The sequence below is a fragment of the Balaenoptera ricei genome, chromosome 11 (genome assembly GCF_028023285.1).
Source record: "Balaenoptera ricei isolate mBalRic1 chromosome 11, mBalRic1.hap2, whole genome shotgun sequence".
NCBI lineage: Eukaryota > Metazoa > Chordata > Mammalia > Artiodactyla > Balaenopteridae > Balaenoptera > Balaenoptera ricei.
The window spans coordinates 82206421-82228994 of record NC_082649.1 but is presented as its reverse complement, the minus strand read 5'-3'; the positions used below and the strand labels follow the sequence as shown (position 1 = coordinate 82228994).

Below are 22574 nucleotides of genomic sequence, written 5' to 3'. Positions count from 1 at the left end.
CTTATGTTTATTTCTCATCTGACACATACTCAATTTACTTTTCTAAATGGAGATAGTTGCACTTTCATTTTCTCATTATTTGAGTAATACATCCCTGTAAAAATGCAGAAAACCAAAGCTCTATTTTTTTTTTTTTTTTTCTGCAAAAAGCTTTATTGTTTCCATTTGGTCCACATCTTGGGAGAGGGCTCCAGGGTGGCTAAAAAGCTGCCTAGTGGCTGCAGAGAGGGGCTCCTCAAAGCCTGCTGGGCTCCGGAGGCTCCTAGTGGTGCTGGAGGGCGAGCCTCTCAAAGAGATATTCGCCCAGCCGGCCTGCGGAGGTTAGTCACGTGGTCGCCCATCTTCTTGATGAGTTTCACCTGCTCCTCCCGGAAGCGGCTCTCCCGGAAGTCACGGAGGCGGGGGTCCGCGGGGGCAGAGCCCAGGGCAGGCAGGTCCACAAGGGCCTGGTTCAGGTTCTTCTCCACGAGCACGGCGGCTCCCACAGCGTCTTGGGTTTTACCCCACTCGTCGTGGCGAGGCTTTTGCTCTTCCTGGAAGAGAGGGCGGCCGCCGCACTGGTTTTGCATTTTCAAGACGCTCGGCGCCCTCGTGCTTCTCCTCGGCCAATTCCCGGAAAAGTGGCCCACGCTCTCCAGAGCGACCTCGTCGAAATAGAAGCCCAGAGCGAGGTAGGTGTAGGAGGCTCGCAGATGCATGTTGGCCAGGTGGTTGACGTCGGTGGAGTAGTTCTGAGGAATCCGGGAGCTCGTGGTTGATCGGTAATGAGGAGTTCAGCTCAAAAAATGGTGTTGGCTGGTCCCTGTGACCGAGGATAGCGGAGCGGCTGATTCCACAGGTTGTGACTGGAAAAAAGGCTGGAGGGTGGTGGGAGGCTGGAGCAAGGGGTGTCCCTGGGTCTGTTCTGTCCAAACGCTGTTGAAGCAAAAGACAGATCCGCGGCGCCTCGGAGCACACTGTCCAAAGCCCTTCTTTAACAGCACTTTCCAGAGATAATTTCTCTGACCCTTTCTTAAGGGTTTTAGTAAATATAATTACAAATTTCTCTTTCTCTCTCTCTCTATACACGTATCTAAAGTTGTGTGTATAATATGCACATTTATGTATATGAAGTTATGTATGTGTATGTGCATACACACGTATGTTTTTATAAAAATGCAGTCATACTATATAACTATAAGAAGGTGTGAGAAAAACAAAACTGTTCTTTACTAGTAACACACAGCCACGTCTATCTCTTTAAGAGGTGGCAACATTTCTTTCTGGATCAGATAACCTTTTGCTTAGCAAAATACATTCGTAGGCTGTTTATCAACAAAATGGTGGTCTCTGTACAAGTCCTGAAGATAGAAAATTGAAACAAGAGAATTAAATGCCACTCATTAAAAAAAAAAAAAGGAATGTGAGAGCTCTCAGGAGCCACTGTGGAAAGAGGCAGAGGGGCTCTGGAGGGAAGAGAACTAGCTAGCAAATTAGCTAGAGACAAACTAAAAGCCAGTGGCAGTTATAGAGGGGTTGAAAAAAATGATGGGCAAAATCCAATCCTTAGTGACTGTCGCTACAAAAGTGTTGTGAATCTCCCGTTCCCTGCCTCTGCTCCATCAGTCTTTTCTAAACCATCTGTAGAGAAGTTCATATACTATATTATCTTTTTTCTGGGGTACTTTATGTAGTGAAGGCACTGGGATGGTGTTCAGCGTGACCTCATACTGTCCAGAAAAGCACAAGAAGGGAGAGATTCAGAGTAGTGATGGAGAATTCAGCATGAGCTAGAAACTGGAGCCAGAGTTTGTGAGAAGATACGTAAGCTGGGACTTGAACTTGGATCCCTGTTCTTAACCACTGGAGTCCTGAGCATGGTAGCCTCCATCCTTCCCACATACTAGCCTTTATTGCCCTTAGCTATAGTCCAGTACCAATATTATTTCCCAACTAGTATTGCATCCCTAGTCATTTAGGGATTTCTTTACTCCATTTATTATTGTATCCTCACCTCATACCTGTTCTCGAATTCTCCAGTACCGCTTTGATAGACTATTAGCAAATGCTGTCTCTCCCTTTTCATATCATATAGGGTAGGACCTTTTTGAGTCATTCTCATCATCATTAAAAAAGCAGTATTTGAGGACATGATTTGGTTGATGGCAGGCACAAATGTTAGAACTTTTTAAAATTAGCTAAAGGGTCTGGTACACACTGAGCCCTAAAATTAGTAACTTCTTTTTTTTTTCTTTTACTCTGTATTCAAAAAAGCTATTACCAAGAGCAGGGTAATGAATGGGGCTGAAGAAACAGAGTTTGGTTAAAAAAGAAAATAATATGGAGCTATTAGAGCCCAGATTCCCTGTTCCACTCTGCCCAGACAGTAGACTACCCTTCCCTATGCACCCCTGACAAGAGACAGGATATTTATTTTCTGGTAAAAGGACACTGTCATGCTTGCAAAGACTCAATATATTTACTCTCAGATAGCCTTCCTGGGGAATATTCTGGAGGGTGTACTCCTATAAACAATTGGGTAGAAAACAACAAAAAAAGCAAACATGGAATTCAGGAATGGGCACTCCAACACAGGAGACTTGCAAAGGAAAAGACCTAGAATAACAGTTGAGTAGCAGGCTGAGAAATGAAGGTCCGGAATGGAGCAAAGTGGGTGGAAAGCTCTGGGAGGGAGATCTTTAGGGAAGAAAGAAAATGGAACTGATGTGTTTGGGTAAACGGAAAATATTATTCACAGGTGTGTGGCAGAGATGTTGAACCATTTGAAAAATATGAACAAACCTCACTTAGAAAACCAGGCAAAAACAGGTAAACAAACAAACCCAAGGCAGTGATTGACTCCAAGGACTATGAATGCTTGTCCAAAAAAGAAGGCATATTCATAAAATACAGGTTGGCTCAGAAGCATCATAAAAGGTGTAGATAATGTCTAAAATGGGTAAGTTAAGAAAGAATAGTATAGGCCTATTATTTATAAATATGTAAGTAAATATTAAGGAAAACATTTAGAAGAGTTGAGTGTTTGTTGGCTGTGGGGAGTTGGTCTGAAGTATGCAGAGAGGTTAGGCAGAGGAATGTAATTTTTCATTATGTCGTTAAATTAAGTGTACTATCTTGCATTTAAAACCATGCACTGATACTGTTTTGATAAACATTAATTTAAAAAGTCAGACAATATATTTTTTTATACAGCATGGCCCATAAACACAACCCAGACTTCATTTGGTGTTCAACTGAGAACTTTTCAATATTGAGGGAAAACAGTCTGTTTTGGAGTCACTGAGAGATAGTACAATGATATAATATCAAGTAGACTAGACTTTGAGTGATTTAAATGGTTTTTCATGATAATTTTTAAGACAGGCAATTTTTCCTTACTCACTATGTAAGATGGGACCCTACACTAATAGAGACTAAGGTTGCCAGACTTAGCAAAAACAAGCAAGTAAGCAAGCAAGCAAACAAGCAAAAGAAACACCAAAACAAACTAGGATGATCAGTTACATTTGAATTTCAGATAAACAATACCTTTTAAAGTGTATCTCAAATACTGCATGGGATATACTTACACTAAAATACTGTTCATTGTTTTTCTGAAACTCAAATGTAATCGGGTGTCCTGTATTTTATGTGGCAACCCTATTAGATGCTCAAAAGATAATTGTTGGGCCTCTTTTTTCTTTGGGACCCATTATGATCTGTCATCCAAGGATTATCAAAACCTGCTTGCAATCTGTCTCTATTTTCAAGCTCTATCAGCTTTTGGGATTAATGAGTTCCATAAGGTGAGTAACCACCTATAAGTCTAGAAGAATGAGTATCTGTGCTCCTCTGTCATAAATTTGTCTGTAACTTGACAATGGCCAAACTAATGACCTGGATGCAAAACCTTAAGGGCAAATCCAGGAACAAGTCATGGTAAACAAATCTGATGTGTGACATGGAATGACATATCTGAATAAGTTGGCATATACTTGGTAGAAGGTGGTGACCTTGTCTTAAGACTGTCAGACATAAAGTTGATCTTGTCCTTCCTTTGAACTCAGACTCAACATCTTAATAGTCATGGCTGTTACCAATCAAGCTTTTATCCCAAGTCAGTCCATTTTTTTGGTTAGAATTTTTCCTTGGGACCTCTTTCACCTTTAATATAATTGCAGAGTAATTCATTCTTCTTCATTGGCAATTAGCTGGTCAGGGTTGGTATGCCCAGTTTTCAAATCCTTTCCAGAATTCAACTCTTCAAACAGCCTGGAAAAATCAAAGAAACCATAAAGTGGTCAATTGCATGCCTCTGCTTTTCAGTTATTTCCAGCATGGTAAAGAGTCTATCTGTAATGGACTTAGGAGTATTAAATCCTTAACTTTAAAATGTGGTGTTTTCTGGTTATCAAAGGACTTTTTCTGAAATGAAATGTATCCTGCTATAATTACTTCCCTAGCTTATGCTGCTCTTTTTTCCTCCTCCTTCCTCTCATTTATAAAAGGCAGAATAATTTTCTCCTCATAATTCCAATCTCTTTGATTTTCCATATCTAGCCAGAATGTCAGTAAGCCTCTCTGTTAGAAGATTATTGGCTTCTAAAAGTTTTGTAGCTTCAGCAATTTTATTCCTTTCATATTTTTCAATTTAATCAGTATCAGTCATTTTATTCATCTTCTGATAATTCACCCCAAACTGTAAGATCTAAAATGGCTTGTGTGGGCTTCCCTGGTGGCACAGTGGTTAAGAATCTGCCTGCCAATGAAGGAGACACGGGTTTGAGCCCTGATCCAGGAAGATCCCACATGCTGTGAGCAACTAAGCCCATGTGCCACAACTACTGAGCCTGCGCTCTAGAGCCTGCAAGCTACAGCCCCTGAGCCCACGTGCCACAACTACTGAAGCCCGTGCACCCTAGGGCCTGCACACAACAACTAGTGAGCCCACGTGCTGCAACTACTGAAGCCCGCATGCTCTAGGGCCCACATGCTGCAACTACTGAGCCCGCGTGCTGCAACTACTGAAGCCCATGCCCTAGAGCCTGTGCTCTGCAACAAGAGAAGCCACTGCAATGAGAAACTCGCGCACCGCAACGTAGAGTAGCCCCCGCTCGCTGCAACTAGAGAAAGCCCGCGTACAGCAACAAAGACCCAAGGCAGCCATAAATAAATAAATAAAAAGAGAAAAGAATAAAAAAAAACTTGTAAAAAAAATAAATAAAATGGCTTGTGTTATATATATGTGTGTGTGTGTGTATGTGCACACGTGTGTGTGTTTCAAAAGTGACATATGTCAGGGGAAGACAGGGTACTCGAGTAAGTTGTTGAGTTTTGTTTAAAGATTCTAAAATATTACCTTGGGCAGATCTGAAGGACGGTAAGATGTTTTGGAAAGTAGACAACGCTAGAGAACACAACTATAGGCAATGAATTTGTGTGTGTGTGTGCATGTGAGCATGCTCGTGCGAGAAACTCTAAATAAAAATAATAATCCTGGGCTTCCCTGGTGGTGCAGTGATTGGGAGTCCACCTGCCAATGCAGGGGACACAGGTTCGAGCCATGGTCTGGGAAGATCCCATATGCGGAGCAGCTAAGCTCATGCGCCACGACTACTGAGCCTGCGCTCTGGAGCCTGGGAGCCACAGCTACTGAAGCCCGTGTGCCACAACTACTGAAGCCCATATGCCTGGAGCCCGTGCTCCGCAACAAGAGAAGCCACCGCAATGAGAAGCCCACGCACCGCAACGAAGAGTACCCCCTGCTCACCGCAACTAGAGAAGGCCTGCGTGCAGCAACAAAGACCGAACTCAGCCAAAAATAAATAAATAAGTAAATAAATTAATAATAATAATAATCCTGTGGTGGAAAGAGCCATATAGATCCAAATTTGAATCCAAGCTCTATGATTTTGTCTGTGTCATCAAAACTGTCCCTTTAGCTCTTCTGATCCCAAATTTTCTCAACTCTAAAGTTGTAATAACAGCATCTACCATGTAGATTGGGCTCAAATGAGATGAGAGTAAAGTTTGCATCAGATCTGCCACAAACTTGTCACATAATAAAATGTAGCTATTTAGAAAGTACTTCCGCACAAAATACCATATTTTTTGGGTCAACCCCAGATCCACCACCCCAACCTGTGTTGGCAGAAGATATCTCAGCCTCAGCATAGATAACTTGCTTCACACCTCAGTGCTTCTGGCTAGACACACAGGGCTTAGAGCTTACGAATTCTGATACTCTCTGTTCTTTCTGATATACTGCAGCACCTCATGACTTCAGTGGTGAGGAGAATTTTTTTTTAAAGCATCTGCTTTCCCTGAATTAAAAAGTCCTGCATTGTGCTTTCGTTAGATTACCTGAGGAGGTTTATTGTTTTTCAAGTCTGTCTTATACTTCTGTGAGCTTTTGGAAACTTTTCCATTGTAGAATATACCTCTGGGGGCTCTCTGACGCCACAAAGAATGGAGAATGGTTAAATAAAATCATCAAATAGGAAAAATAATGAAAAAAGAGATTCGTTCTATGCTAAAGGTTGATGTGCATAACGTCTGTGATTTGGAATTGTGCGAATATTTGTTGCTGCCTACCAGGCGCAAGAAGCAGTATCCTGAATTACCACGGAAGGAGACACTGGGTAGTGCAGACCTGTGGTGAGGGCAGGAAGGGTAGAAGTGTGTTCGGCAGTGACAGTGTAGTCTGGCTGAATCGCCAAGGGGTGTTATTGGTTGGTGCCCTTTAAGAGCCTTCAGTAAGTTTAAGCCAGATTTGTTTCACCTGCCTCTGAGAGACGCTATAAACAAGGTTAGGTGCTTCCAAGGAGCCATTTGCCCAGCGGCTCTTCTGCAGTTTTTATATCTCTGACATAGGAGCTACAGACTTGGACTTCCCTGGTGGCGCAGCGGTTAAGAATCCACCTGCCAATGCAGGGGACGCGGGTTTGATCCCTGGTCTGGGAAGATCTCACATGCTGCGGAGCAACCAGGCCCTTGGGCCACAACTACTGAGCCTGAGCTCTAGAGCCCGCGTGCCACAACTACTGAAGCCCGCGTGCCTAGAGCCCGTGCTCCACAACAAGATAAGCCACCGCAATGAGAGGCCTGTGCACCGCAACAAAGAGTAAACCCCTGCTTGCTGCAACTAGAGAAAGACCGCGGGCAGCAACGAAGACCCAACACAGCCATAACTAACTAACTAAATTAATTAAAAAAAAAAGCTACAGAGTATTTACATGGATTTCACCTGAAAAGTGGGAACAAACAACCATGCTGGTGGGTGCTTTTCTCTTGGGGAATCCACCTGACTGTGGATGAACCTATCAGTTGCCTACAATAGACAAAGACTTGCCTTTTTTCCAAAAACAGAACTCAGATTTTACTTGGGCAGTAACGTGACTAGGCTTAGGGGTGAATTGTGATTGGTTGAAGCCATGCCTTTGCCACCTACCCATGTACTAGGGGAGTCATCGATACAGGTCTTGCTGATTAGGTGTAAATGAAAGTCAGCTGAGGCATCTTGGAAAGCAGAACTTGTGCATACCACCCTCCTCTCTTCCTGAATTGTCAGTGTGATGCCAGAAGCTACAGCAGTCATCTTGTAACTATGAAGCAACAAGCATGAAGACAAAAGGACAAAAGGTAACTGTGAGAATGAAAGCTAGCAATTACCGACACTCATACTTCTTGTGTAAGCCGTGGAGAGTTGGGTTTTCTATTACATTAAGCCAAAAAGCACTCCTGATAGCCCTGTTGGTAATTGCCAGTGGAGTAGGTTTTGAGTCTTCTTGCCTTTCTTTCCTCATATAATTTTAATTTTCTTATTCCTGCTTTGGAATAACCTTCAACTCTTTTATCCATCCTTCCCATGGTATCTATGAGGCCGCACAGTAAAATAAAAAAAGAAGCTATTGGATTCAGAAGGCTTGAATATGATTATCATCTGTTTCAGGGGCATGACCATCAGTGAGGATTTAAATCTTGAAGGCTTAGTTTTCTCATCTGTAAAATGAGGGTGATGATGACAACCACTTCCACACTAATGATAATAGCCTGACATGTGTTGCTCATTTATGAAATGCCAGGCACTGAGCCAAAGAAATTTTTGACATTATCTAAGGCTTCTCAACATGATGATGGTGTAGATAGTTAAAAACTTTCTAGTATATTGATGAGAAAACGAAAATTTATAAAAGTTAAGTTGTTCGTCTTAAGTTTTGTGATATTGAACTCATCTCTTTCAGCTGTTTATTCAATATCAACGTAGCCAGCTTCCAAGGAGGCCCCCAGCGATACTGGCCTCCTGATAGTCACGCTCTGGTAATCTCCCACAGTGGCCCACGTTACATCTGTGTGACCAAGAGCATACAGCAGAAGGAGTGGTCTGTCACTTCTGAGATGAGGTTCTCTCATTCATCACTTGCTCTAGGGGGAGCTAACTGCTGGGTTGTGAGGGCCCTCAGCAGCACATAGAGCCATCCACGTAGAAAGGTACCGAGGCTTGCCCAACTGTAGATTCTTCAGCCCCAGCCCAGCCTCAGTTGCCTGCAGCCCCAGCTGACAGCAACTTTATGAGAGACCCTGAGTCAGAGCCAAGCAACTAAGCTGCTCTCAAATTCCTGACCCACAGAAACTATGAGATAATAAATGTTTGTTGTTTTAAGATGCGAAGTTAAGGTCTAATTTTCTATGGAGCAATAGACAACCAATATAGTCACCTCAGGGAGTGTTTCCCTGACTCTCCTACTTAAAATTGACTCCTTCCCCTGCTATCACAGAACTCCCCAGCCTCCTTACACTTCTTTTTTCTTAGCCTTTACCACCTAAAGCCTCTGAAGACAGGGGTTTCATGTCTGTTTTATTTAACGCCGTGTCCTCAGCACCCGGAGTGGTTCATGGCCCATAGTAAGGGCAATCAGTATTTGTGAAATGAACAAATGTCCTGCTCCACAATCTCTACTCTTAACAGTCTTCTTTTGTCTGCTTCCTGTCTCATATGCAAAATAATACATAAAAATACCTACTGGAATGTCTGTTTTTGTTTACAAATTTGAATGACCTTTTGCAGTAGGATACTACCAATTTTAAGCCATATTTCTGTCAGTACTTATCCCTACTAAAATTCTTCTCAATCTGGAAATCAATAAAATGGAAGGAATTTTAGGTAGGATGTCTATTAGAACAAGTAGATCCCAATTCTAATTCCATTTCCACCTCTCATTTATTTGTGACCGTGAAGAACACAATTTCTTCCACCTTATTTTTTCTCACCTCTTCAGTTTCCTTTTTATTCAAACACGTCTTATTCAACTTTATCTTAGAGAAAAAACATACTCCTTTCATAATTTCTAAAAATTGTGCCTATTTTGTCTTCACTTACATTGTAAATTTTGCCTAATAACTTCCGATGATGATCTTAGGGGAAATAAAGGCCAAAAGGGTTGTAATTGCTTGATCTTCTCATGGGGCCCAGAGTTAAAGGAGCCTAGACGACATACTTGGAAATTTACAAAGCTGTGTTCAAGGGCTCACACTGACCATCACAATGGAATTTGTTGAAGAGTTAAGGCCAGTGGCATCTACCCAAGGCTTTGATCTAGAATAATTGCTAATTTAATGCGGCTTTTAGGTTGAAGGCATTATCTCGCCCAACAAAGTCTTTTCTATGGAAGAGGGTGGAGTAAAGTGTGATGTGGCAGTAGAGTTTAACCCCCACTAGCAGTTTGGGAAAGAATTATTCAGAACATACTTCTCGGCTGTTCAATACCAGCTATTCTTTGTCATCTATTCTTTGTTCTAAGAAGTTTTGATAATATTTCAGTCATTCTCTGCTCTTGTTAATATTCAGCACTTCTGTTTTAGTTTATACCCTTCATGTTTCTCAAAGTAACTTTGGTCAAATTTTGTGTTAATGGCTATCTCGCATCTTTCAGTATTTATCTGGGTCTTTCTCCCCATCTCTTTCTCTGTCCCTTTCTCATTCTGTATCTTAGGAAGTTTTGATTGAAAATAAGAACATCTCAATTCAAGCATTCAGAAAATATGGAGAGTTTACGGGGTGACATAAGTGAAAAAGTCTGAAGATAGAGCTTCAGATGTGGTTTGATTCAGAATTTTATGATGTTATTAGATATCTAGATACTTTTCTCTGGGATTTCCTTGATTCTGTCCTCTTCCAGGTGTCAGCTTCATCCTATTATTGGTTTCCTTATGGTTGTAAAAATTGCTTCTGTCACTCAGGTTCCTACTTCAGCAAACCATACATCCAGAAAAAGAATATTCACCTGTTATCTTGGGTTCCAAGTTACAACACGAGGATCTGAAATAGTTTAGTTCACATGCCAGGAAGAGACTACTGGTTGACCTCTAATATCTGTTCTCCTCTTTTTTCCTAGTAACATAATTTTAGCTGGGCACATTTATGCCTGAAAAAAAGCCCTATGTTTTCCACCTTCCTTTGCTGCTAGTGTAACTATGTGACTGAGTTCTAGCCAATGAGATGTAAGCAAAATTACTGTGTACAGTTTTCGTGGTTTTCCCCTAAAGTAAAGAAGAGGAAACACGGGAGCTTTCTAGTTGTAAGCAATCTTGGAAATATGCATATAAGAGCAGGACTTTAGGACTAGAAGAGCAACAAGGTAGAAGGAGCTCGGGCCCCTGCTGCCTCCACAGAGCAGAGTCATCATCCCAGCTTGAGTTTTATCTGATAGAGAAATAAACCTTGATCTTGGTTAAGTCACTGTTAATTTTGAGCCTCTGTCCCATTTACAGTCACATCCTTTTAAAAACATCTACCTAATCCTGAAGCAATCACTGATCTGAAGGGTGGAATGCATGGATTGGTTCAGCTGAGGTCACACGCTCCCCTGCTGGAGTTTTGGGTGGAGTCAGCGTCCCGGAACCATGTGGATCTCCAGATGCAAATCGAAGGCTGTTCAGAAAGGAGAGGGAGGAAGCATGGGAAACTGCCACCAATTGTCCAGTAAGCTTTAGTTTCCTTTCTCTATCTCTGCTTATTTTGGTTGTAGCTCTCATGACTAATTTGCTTGCAACTCAGGGACTGTTGTTGGCTTTAAGCAGTCCAAACAGATAAACAGCAAAACCAGGAGGTTGCTACATCTTAGAACATGGTGGTACTCAAATGATGGTTTGGTGACCGTTGTGAAGGGCGTGCTGCTCCTTTGGAAGGATGAGGGAAGGATGAGATGCATGCTTTCCTTTGATTTTAGTGGGTTTTTTTAGTTTTTTTTTTGTGAGTAGACGCTGTGTCTTCATCACGAAGAGTATGCTCAATACTTGTTGGTCACTTGAATGTGTTTAATCACTGCAGCACTGAGAATTAAATAGCCTTTCCAAAGTGGATCCTGAATGTGCCATTAACTAAGAAAAATAGGGGTAAGAAATAGATTGTAAAAATATGGAAATCACTCTTACTAAAGGAGAATAAATTTCCCCAATGGCACAAAAGAATAAGTTTTAGGATACATGAATAGTAGCACATAGTTATATTTAACACATTTATGGAGAGGAATCAGAAATAGGGAGAGAAAAATCTTAGAGTAGACATTCCCCAAGTTTACCTGCTTACATTTAATTTCATGGTTTGCTTGTTCATCTGGAAATTCATGGATGGGGATTCCGTATTTAACATGCTGAGAATATGTTTTCAATGTGTATTCCAGGGAATGGGGGTAGGGGTGGGGTGAGCTGCAAGGCAGTTCACTTTTCTGCTTGTCCACATACATCCCGAAGAGACCCATTTCACAGATTGAAGTCAGTTGCCACCAAGTATCATTGTTTACCCTTACAATTTCCCCTGTGCAAAAAATAAGGTTTTTTTGGATTTCACAAGACATTGCCCCTAGACTTTTTGAATAGAGTTAAAAGTCGATTTATCTTTAATACAGCTGAAAATCTGTATTACAAATACATTAAAGTCAGCGGCAGAAGTCCCCCAAAGTACTCTGTCAAGGAGGATGGAGCAAAAGCAAGAGTGCAGAAAAACCACCAGTAGATAATGAGCAAATTGCTGTGAAGGTACTTGTGTTTACATTTGCAAAAGAGCTCCAGCTATGTGCATTGTTTCAACTAAATTTTTTATAATATGTCACCTTAGGCTGTATCAGACATCAGTCAAAGCACGGAGCTTTTGCTCAGTGTCTCTTTTTCCACTGTTGTGTGAACAATGTGCTTCAAAAACTTGTATAAACAAGGTTTTTTGCTGCTGCAGGCAGCAGCAATGACTGCCGGGATATCACACTAGAAAAGGCAGGGCGGTGGCGGAGGGGGGGAGTAGTTTAGCAATTGCATGGTTCCACCGTATGCAAATACCTGGCCTGGATTAAACATGGACTTGGTGCGCATTGACTCTGGCTGCTGTTGGATGTATTTGCCTGGGTTATTGATCTACAAGTATGGGTACCACTCGTCTTTAATGACTTGCTGGGATCATATGGTGAAAGTGATAGCTTCATTTGGGCTGAGCTGACAGCCACAGGTATACAGCCCTCAGCTCCGGTGGTTTTTACAGATTTCAGGGAACAACTTCTGGTCTTGGTTACGTGTCCTGCCGAGGGCAATGTTCATTCTAAATGTTCCCAGAAAATCAGATAGAGCTTTTCCTCGTTGTGGTGAGTCATTGCCAACCATATAACAAAGACCACTTAAGTGGTTAACTCCTCTGCTCTGAGCCTGCACAGAGACTTGTGGTGGGACCTTTTGGCTTGGAATCAGATGGAGAATGTTCTGTATCTCTTTGTGGCGATTGAGGGGCTGGTGTCTGACCCTGATCTGGGGGACCGGGATGGTCATTAATGGACAGCGTAACATTCTGGGAGGGAGTGGGATAAATTGAGGGGGAGTGGAACACAGACTTCATGAGTCTAGAGAGCTCAAAATATTTTCAAGGACTGTGGGCATGGGCTACAACTCGTGATTTGTAATGGAACTGAAATTAATATTTGAGTGCCTCTTAAGTCTGGGCAAAGAAAGCTCTTGACTTTGTTGCAGGAAACTGACACCTGGAATGAGTCCCTGACTGCTGAGTTATCCTTGGTCCCAACTGAGTTAAGCTCTGCAGGAAAACAATTCTTTAATGTTGGTGGAAGATGCAGCACTGTCTATTCTAGAGACCATGGTGATGGGGCTGGGGGGCAGCTACAGTTAACTCCCCGTCAGGGTCATCAGGGTCATGGTCCTCTAAAGCTGGAGTTTCTAAATTCTTTTGATCTTCAGAATCCCCTGGAGAGCTTTAAACGTACTGATTCCTAGGTCCACCTTGACTTACTGAATGGGAGACTTTGGTGTGGGCCTGAGATAAAATCTTTGAAAAAAATCTCTGCAGAAGGTTTTGAGGATTGGACAGAATTAAGAACTGCCTTGCAGTGTTGCATCGTGGTAAAGTGTGGAGACTTTGAGTCAGACTGTATAGGGTTAATCTCTGCATTGCAACTTCTCAGCTGTGAGCCTAGATTAGTAACTTCTCTGTACTTCAGTGCTGTTACCTGTTATATGGGGGTAATGATGGTACTTCCCCACTGAGCATGAGTGAGGATTAGTGTGGGAAGAACTCAGCATAATGTCTAGCATGCAATCCATACTCTATATAAGTTAACTATTATTATTAGCTATTAGGGCAATGGTAGTCTTTAAGAGCCAAATCTATTCACACCTTCCCCCTCCGTCAAAGACCAGAACAATGACAGTCATGATAATAGCTAAGAGTTATTGAGTATTTACTGTGTGCCAGAAAGCACAAGGTTCTTTCCAATAATTATCCCATCTCGTTATCACATCTACTCCATAAAGTAGGCAGTATTAGTATCTCTGTTGTTTAAAAGAGGAATCTGATATGCTGAAAAGTGAGATCCTATGCCCAGACTCCCGTTCTTTACAGCTAGTGAGTGACAGTGCTGGGATTTGAACCCTGGACCATCTAACCCCAAAGCCCTTGTACCTAGTAAGTTCTACCTTCTGCTGCTGCTGTACCTGCCATGAACCTCTCCTTTAGATGAAGAAATTCTAGAACTGTAAAAAAACTCATGTTCCCTCAATACGTTTTGCTGTCTTCTATGTTTTGTACCAGCCACAAACTTGTTTAATAAAGTCTTACGTTTTTAGGGTATTGAATGCTTTTTCAAATGTCAAACACCTTCTTCCTCTCTGCTGAGAATCACCGTCCTTGAACATGGTTTATCTGCTTCACACAACCATGCCCTTGGATAAACTGATTTACTGTTTCTCCTGTACAAACGCTGTGAGCATCTTAAGGACAATGAGGGTGTTTGTGGTCCTTCTCTTGCCTCCCTCATGGCCCAGCCCAGTGCTGGTAAAATAAGATGTCATGGGCAGATGCTCAAAGAGTCCTTCACCGAAAACAAGCTGACCAAGTTTGGGTTCATTTAGGACTTTTTCTCTGAAATGTCTCCATTGGAAGTTGAGACTGTATTCCCTGCTCTGGAACACATAAGTTTTCTTATTCTCAGCTCTATATCCATGCTCTGTGTTAGGGAGCCTTAAAAAGATCCAAAAGAATTGAAATCAAGACCTTGAAGAGATATCTGTACTCCCATATTCATGGGAGCATTATTCACAGTGGCCAAAAGTAGACACAACCTAAATCCTTATCACAGATGAACAGATGATGAAAATGTGGTATATACAAACAATGGACAGAAGGGCAAATACTGTGTGATTCTACTTATATGAGGGATATGAACTAGTCAAACACATAGAAGCAGAGAGTAGAATGGTGGTTGCCAGGGGCTGGGCGAAAGCAAAATGGGGAGTTATAGTTCAACAGGTATAAAATTACAGTTATGCAAGATGAGTAAGTTCTAGAGATCTGCTGTGTAACATTGTGCCTATAGTTACCAATACTGTGGTGTACCGTTAAAAATTTAAGAGAGTTGGTCTCATATTGAGTGTTCTTACCACAATTAAAAACAAGAGGGCTACTCACATAAAATGGGAGTGAAACTGCCTTACCTGTCTGGTTTGGTCTGCCTCTCATTTGCCTTGGTCTTTCCTGAAGGTTACCCTTTATTGCTCTCTCATGTCAATATCCTCTTTACCTGTAGACATTTTACAATCTCTTTTATGTCAGGGAGTAGTCAGATAGGCCTTCTATATAGTCTCGTAGTGCTCTATATTTTCCTTTTAAGATTCCTCACCATTTTTCAAAGCATATTTATCTGTGTCTTGACTCATGTCTCTACCCCCAGACTGCAGCACCTGTGTCTGTTTTGCACAGGATAGTATCCCCAGTACCTATCAGGGTGCCTGGCATTCAGAAAATATTTGCTGAATGAATAGATGGATTTATTATTCATATATTTGTGAAAAACAAGCGTGGAGAGAAATACAACCCAAATGGACTCGATCACAAAAAGGGAATTACTAGCTCATATAATTGAAAATTCAGGGGGTAGATTCCTGAATGGAGGCAGGAGGCAAATGCTGAAACAGTGAGGATCTAAATCTCCATCTCTCAGCTCTGCCTCTCTCTGTTATCCTCATGCTTAGACAGCCCGTTACCTTATGGTGAATAGACTGCAACCAGCTGCAGCAGAGTATCCTCACAATTTTGTCATCTCAGTGTAAAAAGCCTCCTTTTTCTCAATTCTTCCATCAGAAGTCCCAGACTTGAATGTTATTGGCCCAACTTGGGTACATGCTCGTGTCCTGAACCAATCACTGTTGCCTGGGGGGAGGGTCATGTGAGTTGTCCAGACTTTGGTCGTGCCCATCCCAGGATCAAGGGAGGGTGCGCTCAGCCCCACCAGCACTGTGTGTTCTGAGAGTCTGGGAGGCTGTTTTCCCCCTTGCTGGGACCCAGGTGTTATCTCTGGAAAGAAGAAGATGGGGTGCTGGATAGACAAAACTCACGGTTATTCACTGTGGTGCCAACATATCTCTAAGTCTGATGAGTGTCCCTGAAGTTAAGAAGTAGAAAAGGTCTTAGAAAGAAGAGCTCATTGACTAAAAGAACTCACTAGATCACCAGGTGAGGCCCTCAATGGCAAAATCCAAAGTAAAGGCAGAAATTACCTGTACCAGCTTACTCTTCACTTCTTTTCTAATAAGAACCTCACTCTGGTTGTGAGCTGTGGTTTGTTATGGTGAAGGGAAGTACACTGAACTGGGAGGAGTACACTTTATGAAAGACAGTACAGGATGGAACGGGGCTTAACCAACACAAGGATTTGTAGACGTGTGCTTCCTTCATTGGGAATTGAAATGCCTCCTTCCACCCACATCTCACCAAGTCAACCAGGTTTTCTAGGATTCTGTGTGTCCTGTTAGCTTGTTTTCATTATGTCACTCCAGGGACCCCAAGAAGGGTCCAAGTGATGGGAGGTGGCCCAGCTCTCTACATTTAGGCTTTAACTTCCTAGTGAAATTCTCTTGAATAATATATTTATCTATAACCTGGAATGACAAGCAGTTGACTTTCATTTTTGGCTCAGTAATCATTCATCTTCTTAATGCCATCGGCTTTTTTTCTGGAGAATTATCCCTCCTCCATTGGATGTGGGCTTCCACGTACCTCTCTCCTGCTGCAGAAACCAAGGGTTGAGGATAGGAGAGCAGATTCCACCTCCACCTGTTCTCTGAAAGAGGCAGCAACTCGATGTGTGACTTGAGTTCAGCCAATCAGATGCCCTCACCTGGGGCTTAAATCTCTAAGTAGTGATACAAGCATAAGCAAAGTGTTTGGAGGAATTTTCACGGCCACTGTTGGCAATGGCATCGATAAGAGTGGTATCACCTGCAGTATTCTGGCTAGACTATTTCTGAAGAGAGAGAGTTGCTGTGCTTCCTGTTTCTAGCAAATCAGCCCCTGGAGCCCTTGCCATCACCAAACCCCACGTTCCAGCTGCCCCCTGGAACTGAGCCATTTACATGCTTCCAACGAATCCTTCTCACTAAAGATCATCGCAGTTGGTTTATCTTCCTTGCAGCCAGGGATCCTAACTGATGCCTTTGTTTTTTAAAAAAAAATTTCTTTGACTGTATTTTATAGGTAAGGAATTCTAATTACAAATTCATCCACTTTCTAGAAAAGATTAGACTTTAGGGTAAAGCCACTGGGCTGGGAGTCAGGAGCACTAAATTTAACCCCCAGTGCTCTAGCCATTTAGCTATAGGATTTCAGTGAGTCATTTAAGGTCCATCTCAGTTTCTTCACCTATAAAATGGGAGTAGGATAATTTTCTTTCTTTCTTTCTTTTTTTTTTTTAGTTTGTCCTATTACATGACTAAAATCTGGGGATTTGTGTCTTACAGTAGTTAGCATTACCATAACTAATACATGTTAGGTATGTTATAGTTACTCAAAGAGAGAAACTGATCTATAAAATGAATTACTTACACAATATGCTTACTGTAGAAGTCAATGCAGTTGGAGAATTGGGATTACTCCCAAAGTTAGAGAGCAGTGTCAAAGAGGCCAGCTGGGACCTCAGGCAGAGCTTCATATTGTTTAATGTCTTCGTAGATTCATCATGATACAGGTTCTGGCTCTCTGTATGGTGGGTTCAAAGTTAACTTTGCTCTGGTGACCTAACTCACATTAGCCAAATTCGTTAAGAGATGATTTATAAAGCCTGATGCCAATATATTCATGTACTGTGACACCTGTACCTGTTATACTGGTCTGAGTACCCAGGGTAACTCCAAGAAACATATTTACCAATCCTACCTTTTGATTCTTTTTCCCCCCCAGATGCTATGAAGACCACAATTCCGTTAACATAATTATTTTAAATAGTCAACTTATAGTACAAATGAGCAGATAAATGTTACATCATTATCTCCCTGCAGATATATCTGACTCACTTAGTAGATAGAGGCTTGGAAGGGATTTATTTTGAAATCATTTCTTTAAATTTTATTTTTTTATACAGCAGGTTCTTATTAGTTATCTATTTTATGCATGTTAGTGTATACATGTCAGTCTCAATCTCCCAGTTCATTCCACCACCACCACCCACCCCCGCTTTCACAAAAATTTTCTGCTCATGGGGATGTTGTGAGTGCCAGTGAGAGTGTGTCGCAGAGCACTGAGAAGGAAGAATACCATATAAACTATAAATATGAGATAGAATTATGTGGATCGTCCATGAGTGGATGAATTTGATTGAATTCTTCAGAGTTGCAACTTTATTCTACCTCTCCTCAGCACATGCTAATTACTGACATTGGGATTCATGTATTCATTCCAGAGACTTTTATTAAGTGCCCACTATGCGCCAGGCACCAGTTTCTAATCAGCATTTTTATAAGGAATTTATCATTTACTGCACGGCTGGCATCTTCTTCCACTTCTACGGAATACACTATTCAGATCTCCATGCCTGCGGGATGAAATCATTGACTAGTTTCCAGGTGTTCTTCCTCCTTTGCCAAGTCACCTTTTTCCTCCTGAGAAAGCACTGATGAAACAAGGGCCATCAGGAAGCATCCTTTCTTTCCTGCAGTGTCTTCGCTTTACCCAACGAAAAAAGTTTCAGCTAGGTACGTCTTGGTGCCGAATTCTACCCCCTGCCCCCCAGCAGTTTCTCAAGGTGTCCATGCTGGCTGGGGGAGAGGACCCTGATTAGCTAGCATTAAGACTTTCATGTCAGTAAGGGCTGGCACAACAAGCAAGGGGGCAGATGATAATTTAGAGCATCAACCTCAGCTAGCACTGCTTTTTGGGGAAAAAAAAAAAGAAAGGAAACATAAATAACAATATCATAAACACTTTGGCAAATAGAAGAAGGCACAATGCCATAAGAACTGTTCTCAACTAATGAAATATTTTTTTCCGACAAAAAATCATCAAAAAGTAAAGAAAAAAGGTGAGGTCTTCAGTTCAATAAATGAGTGCAATGCACAAGTCTTGAAATGAAATTTTTTTGATATGCATTGAAAGCTACATTGTGTGATCAGCAGGGCAGAATTTCAGAAGGTGGTTGCAGTTAACAGTGATGACTTGGAAAGCTTGGCAAGTGGGGTTTATCTGGAACAGGCTAAGGATCACTTATTCTTGTATTTTAGGGGAAGAAGGGGTCTAAGTAGACCTTTCTTCCCCTAAAATAGAATCAATTTTGCTGGGAGATTTATTTGTCGGCCTTAATGGAACTACAAAATTATGCTGTCTCTAAGTGCTAATATCTAGCTCATTCTTCTGATTTTGGGGGTGAGAGCTGAGGTGAAAAGCCATTGTTTATGTCGATTATTTATAATTCTTAAGCGAACACAAAGAAGGGAAAGTTTCGCTGCTGCCTAATTATTCACAGTGATTCAGTATTTCTGGAGCGCCAGCTCTACCAGTGGCACATGAGAGTGGGCCCAAAAGCTTGTGTTGAGAGGGGCCTTTTACCTTTGTTCCACGAGGCTGATTGTTTTAATGAAAGGTGGACAAACCTCCCTCTGCTGGGACTGGCTTCCGTTTACCACTTGCAAGCCTTTCCAAGAGGTGACACGTCGGAATGTGGATTCACAAAATGTGGGAACTGAAAGGGACCTTGGAGATCATCACATATAGCGCCCACCCACCCCGCCCCACACGCTTTTTCCCCAAAAACTACAAGCTGGAGGACCTAAGTGAGTCCTAAGATGGTGACAAATGTCATACTGGAATCAAAGACTTTGAGAATTTCAAAATCCTTCCCGTAGCCATGTTGTCTCTCCATTTTTGAAAAACAGAACCATTTGAAGATACAGCACAGTTTAAATACCAGGGTATGGTGGCTTTATCAATCTATGAGGTTGGGTCTTTGCATCCTTTTTCTTAGGGATTATCTTGTTCCTTTTAAATAGATTGCTTTCTAAGGTAGTATGGAGTGGAGGAAAGGAGAAGCAAATGTCATTTTCCAGAAAACATCTTCTGTGAGAGCAAACAGAGAAGAGAGCACTGGAGAATGTGAGAGATTCAGCTTCCTGAGAGAGGCTCAGTGGGCTTGATGACCTTGATGTTCATGCTATAGTTGTTATGGCAACAGGAAAGTGAAATGCTGGTTGCTAAGGGACACTGAACTCAAGCAGTCTCCATCATTACTGGTCATTCCACTCTGGAATTCAGAAATCTACCCAAAGCTAGGATGAGTCAGCAAAACAAATTTTTAAAGATGGAGCTAAAATCTGGCTATATTTAGTAGTATTTCTTCTTGAAGAAAGTCCCAAGATTTGGTAATGGTTGGGGCAATTGCTTTATTTTTATTTTAAATATTTAATTAATTAATTTATTTGGTTGTGCCGGGTCTTGGTTGCAGCAGGCGGGCTCCTTAGTTGCGGCTTACCGACTCCTTAGTTGTGGCATGTGTGCTCCTTAGTTGCGGCACGTGTGCACCTCCGTTGCCGCTCATGGGCTACTTAGTTGCGGCTCGCTGGCTCCTTAGTTGTGGCATGCGAACTCTTATTTGCAGCACGCACGTGAGATTAGTTCCCTGACCAGGGATTGAACCCAGGCCCCCCTGCGTTGGGAGCGTGGAGTCTTAACCACTGCGCCACCAGGGAAGTCCCAGGGCAATTGGTTTAAAAGCCTCAGATGACTTAGATGTGGTAAAATCTTCCAAATGGGAGGTACACTCATGTGGCCATGTCTGCAAACCTCCGCAGGCACCATGCCACCATTTCATTTACAAACAGATGATTTTTGAAACAGGTAATATATTCACAGTGTCAATCTTTGCCTCGAGAAAGGTCAATGTAATTAGTGAAGAGAAAGCTCAGGCTGTACCAGAAAATGACTAGTGAGTCACTGAGTGGAATGTCGCCCTGTACCATCTTGGGGGAACTACCAGTGACGTCAATGTCCATTTTCCCGAGCGATGACCCTCACTCTTCCTCACAAAATTCACAGTGTGCAGAGGATACTTTGTTGACCAAATAATGCTGGGAAACTGTGAACACAATAGAATCAACTGCCCTTGTGTTGTGATGCTCGGGATAGAGACCACATGCATGAGTCGGGTGGGGGTGTTCTCTCTCCATCTGGTACACTGTAGGCACTCACTATATATTTGGTAACAATTGGGTGGATGACAGGAAGGGCAGACTACTGTATACAATGCAGCCTGTGGATGAGCATTTTTGGACACATGCAGAGATATATAAAAAATGGTTCCTATCCTTTAACCCTTCTTCCTTCATTCTTTCCCTCCTGCCTGACCTTCTTTCTTTCCCCAAACATTTCCTGAGCATGTCCTATCTGCCAGGTGCTGGCAGGTGCTGGGGATACAGAAATAAATAAAGGTACGCCCTTAGCCCTCAAGGAGCATATTCATAGTGGGATTGTGAATTTGTAAACAACTGTGATAAGGTGCTAAGTGTGGTGATGGAGGTATGAAAGATGCAGTGGGAATAGAGAAGAGCTAGCGCTGTCTGGGGGTGTCAGGTTGGTGCTCAGAGGGGCTTCCTCATGCAGCATCCTTAGCCGTGGGCGTGCATGCCCATGCATGCCCTTTCTCCCACGGGTGTACGGGAGAACGTTTTTGTGGGTGGTTTTAGTGATTTATGACAGGTAGTTTCCTTGGGAAGCAGATGCCAAGATAGAGGTAGGTGTGGAAGAGGTTCGTTGGGGATAATACCTATGAAAGATAAGAGGAGGGGAGGAAAAGTAGGCACAGAAACCTTCAGACCATGAGGCAAGGCTGACACCTATGAAAGGTAAGAGGAAAGGAAGGAAGAGGAGCCTCACAACGCAGGACAGATGTGAGAGAGTCTTGGCCAGCCCCAAGGGAGCGCTGGTGTAAAGGTTACCTGTAGAAGCATCCCATGTTAGTGAGTCCTGTGCTGTTATTGTGCTTGTCACTGGCTGGGGTGTGCCTGGGAACTGGGTGGCCTTCGCTAAAAATTGAAGTCGATCCTGAAGACACTCACAGTGGAGACTGACGGCTAACTGCACTCTCTGTCTCTCTCTTTTTCTTTCTCCTTTCCTCCCCCCACCCCCTATTGTGGTCAAAAAGACGTAACATGAAATTTACCATTTTAACCATTTTTAAGGGTACAGTAATGTTAAGTAGGCGCACATTGTTGTACAGCAATCTCTGGAGCTTTCTCAGCTCGCACAGCAGAAACTTGATATCTCTCAAACAGCTTCCCTTTTCCCCCTCCCACAGCCCCTGGCAACCACCAGTCTATTTTCTGTTGTTAAGAGTTTGACTATATTAGATACCACATATAAGTGACATCATGCTGTATCTGCCTTTCTGTGACTGACTTATTTCACTAAGCATACTGTCCTCAAGTTTCATCCATGTTGTAGCATGTGTCAGAATTTCATTCTTTTCTCAGGCTGAATAGTAATCCCTTGTAGGTATATATCACACTTTTTTATTCATTCATCTGTTGATGGACACTTAGGTTGATTATACCTGTTGGCTATCGTGAATATTGTCACAGTGAACATAGGTGTGAAAATACGTCTTCGAGATGCCAGTGTCTCTCTTGAAGGAAGATCTGAGTGGTACAGCCCCTGACTTTGGCACTGTTAGAGTTCACATCTCTTTGGACGGATTGTCAAAATGCATAAATGGAGATGCCCATCATTGAGATGTTTGGAAGAAGCCAGATGATTGATACAAGGCTGTCATTTTAATATCCAAGGT

The 22574-nt window shown here is 42.3% G+C and overlaps 1 pseudogene; it reads right to left on the bottom strand.

Annotated features, from left to right (window-relative positions):
* Positions 1-262: 262 nt before the first annotated feature.
* Positions 263-7576, bottom strand: LOC132375342 (ferritin light chain-like; annotated as a pseudogene).
* Between the last annotated feature and the right edge of the window lie 14998 nt (positions 7577-22574).